Below are 3,593 nucleotides of genomic sequence, written 5' to 3' on the forward strand. Positions count from 1 at the left end.
TATAGGTTTATCTAACAAGATTGTTTTCTTTAGTCCTATATTTGGTAAAATTGAATTTTTCTTAAAACATTACAAATATTTTAAGAGTTATTTTAAACTAAGTAAATACCCTTAAGTCTAAAACATAAAAGATAATTCACATACGGAGAAAATGAATTTTAATATGAAAACAGATAATTATAATAAATAAAATATTTTCCTCATTTCATAAACTTAAAATGAGTATTTTACTGCTTTCCAAGGGAGAGAAGTATATCTTCTTCGATCCAGAAAAATATTAGATACTTAAATACTTTGTATTTAAACTGTAACATTTGCATTTGCAATCATTTTAGTGAAACTTAAAGATCAATGCCATGTCATAATTTCTAATTTGACTAAAGCTCAGACTTGAATCTGAAGCAACTGCAGACTGTTAGGAGGGAACAAGTTACTTAGTGAGGAGTGAACCTCCTTGACCAACATTGGCAACCTTGTTCAGATTTCTACGATTGTTTAAAAATGAACTCCAAAATAAATTCAAGAGTTATTTTTTTATCAAAGAGAGAGAGAAAAAAAGGACAATATCCAAGACAATGTCTTTATTCCCTAACATTTTAGATAGAGCAATTATCTATCTAAAGGATTATTTGCATTTTATTGTAGCTTACAAGAGAATCATACAGTGCAGCAGCATTTCTGTCAGATTGCAAAAGTTGAAATGTCCTTACAAGAATCCAATAATAGTTTATGACCTTAATATAATTCACTTTGTTTTTACTTCTGCTCTTTTTTTGTGGTAGATTATTGTTTCCTATCAAAATATACATTTCTTGATAGATATATGTTTTAGATGGCTATATGGCCAGGCTTAATAAAGTCTAGAGGCAGCCATAAAAATATCAAATGAATAAGTCATTTTTAGAGAAAGTTATCTGATTAAAATATTTGTGATATACTTCTTAGAAATACCATGTGCAAATAATCCCAAAATAAATCCAAACTAAAACCCAAAATTATGTCTGGACCTGGCACCGTGGCTCACGCCTGTAATCCCAGCACTTTGGGAGGCCGAGGCAGGCAGATCATTTGAGGTCAGGAGACCAGCCTGACCAACATGGTGAAACGCCATCTCTACTAAAAATACAAAAAAAAATCAGCTAGGCATGGTGGCGCATGCCTGTAGTCCCAGCTTACTCGGGAGACTGAGGCAGGAGAATCGCTTGAACCCGGGAGGAGGAGGTTGTAGAGAGTCAAAATCGCGCCACTACACTTCACAGCATGGAAGACAGAGCAAGACTCTATCTAAAAAAAAATAAAATAAAAAATAAATAAAAATAAAAATTATGTTGTTCTGCCTGTCTGGTTCTGAAAAAATAGAAAGATTCTTGTGGTATAAAAATTATTGGAATATCTAGATATCTACGAAACCATATTGATCAAGCAGAGTGCAGTACGGGAACTTTTTCATGGTGGTTTATCTGATGTCCACTGACTTACTAATTAAAAAACCATATACAGCATGAACTAAACCAGAAAATTTAACTAAACTTATAGATAAATATTTATGTCCTTGAGTAGTAGGAGCTTATTCTACTGATTTCCTGGTTCTTCATTCCCCATCCCTCTTCCTCAACACATATACAGTCTGGCTTAAAGTATTATACTATGTGTATTTATTGTACCGTCACCACATGGACCCATCACCCAGATATTGAAGTGCACTGCACCCAAAGTTAATCTGGCTTCAATCATGTGGTAAGAAACACAACATGAGAAGCAATGAGCATTAATATCTTAGACAAGTATAAGATCTTTGCAATAATTACATGAATAGGGTTCAGCATCAATTGTTTTGACCTCCCAAGAAGTTAAACTCTTCATATTTCACATATTTGTGTACCAAATCCATAGAGTTTTAAAAACTTCTTGAATAGAAACAGCCTTTCAGAGTAATTTATGTCTACTGTAATGACCTCTGGTTTTTTTGTTTGTTTGTTTGTTTTGTTTTGTTTTTGACGGAGTCTCCCTCTGTCGCCAGGCTGGAGTGCAGTGGCGCAATCTCGGCTCAATGCAACCTCCGCCTCCCAGGTTCAAGCAATTCCCCTGCCTCGGCCTCCCAAGTAGCTGGGACTACAGGCACGCAACCACAACTGGCTAGTTTTTTGTATTTTAGTAGAGACGGGGTGTCACCATGTTGGCCAGGATGGTCTTGATCTCCTGATCTCGTGATCCACCCACGTCGACTCCCAAAGTGCTGGGATTATAGGCGTGAGCCACTGTGACTGGCCAACCTCTGTTTTTTTTTTTTTTTTTTTTTTTTTTTTTTTTTTTTTTAATGCAGGTAACAAAATTGCACTGTACTTCATACATTTATACAGTTTTTAAAAAATGATCTCTCTTCTACTCTCCCACTTAGTATTTCAATCTTAGGATACTAAATAGTTAAGAAAGTGGAAAGGTTTTGTCAATGCTGATAACTTTCTTTTCCTAAAGATTTTATTTATAATATAATAGCCATATGATTTAACGCATTTTTTGACTTTTCATATATTGTTTATATGTTTTACAGAAAGATCACTTTAAACCATAGATTTGAAGTTAATCGCCCACCAAAATATTGATGTCACACAGTAAGAGCTTATATATCTAGCTTGTAACATTTGAAGAACATGTTCCAGAACTGTATAGTCCCTTATACTCTAGGGGAATTTCCTGTGAAAATGATTCCTTTTGCATCAGTGGGTCTTACAATGTGCCCTAGTGCTACTAATACTCCACAAAGGTTTCCCAGGTAATCCACAGCCTGGTGTCTTGGAGGGTTGTTTTATTAAATAACAATGTCTAAATGTCTTTCTCATGAATTAACAATTGTGGCATTTAATAAAAAGCAGACATCATTTCGCTGAAGTAAAAAAATAGCAACAACCTTATTAATGCTGGTATTTTCTTGAGTTTTTGTTGGAATGAGAGGTTTGGTATGTGATACATCTTCTCTTCCTGAAAGAACTTATGACCTGAAAAATGCCCGATAATTGTAGTTCAAATTACTGTGCGTGTTTATGCATGTGTTTTCTCATGAATGACGTTTGTTTTGTGTTTGCAACAAGTGGGCAATAGCAATTCCTCTGATCTGAGGTGCTCCCCACTAAAAAAAAAAAAAAAAATTCTATAAAGAGGGTCAAAATTTCTTGGTTTGAGGTTTGTTACTCTGGGATGTACTCAAGAAACATTAATAATAATTGAGCAATTCTTGATTGTCAGACTCTCTTGTTTTGTTTTAGTCAATATGCATCCCCACATGCTAGGTAAAGTGGAATTAATACATATTTAGAGTAATATAGCTTGGGCAAATCTCTGTGCATTGACGAACTTCTCACAGTCTGTTTCCATTTTTAAAACTATCAACCACTCAAGGTACATATGAAGATTAATAAGATACCATGTACGCAGCACAACACCAAGCACATGGTAAGCATATATTCTCACTTATTCTCTTTCTTGCTTTTCCACTTCACAGAGGGAATATTACATTAATACGCCCACCATGAAGGACAATATGATAGTATATATTAATATAATATTTTAATATAATATTTAATATATTAAAACTG

This window comes from Rhinopithecus bieti, unplaced genomic scaffold (genome assembly GCF_001698545.2).
Source record: "Rhinopithecus bieti isolate Rb0 unplaced genomic scaffold, ASM169854v2 scaffold_30764, whole genome shotgun sequence".
Lineage (NCBI taxonomy): Eukaryota > Metazoa > Chordata > Mammalia > Primates > Cercopithecidae > Rhinopithecus > Rhinopithecus bieti.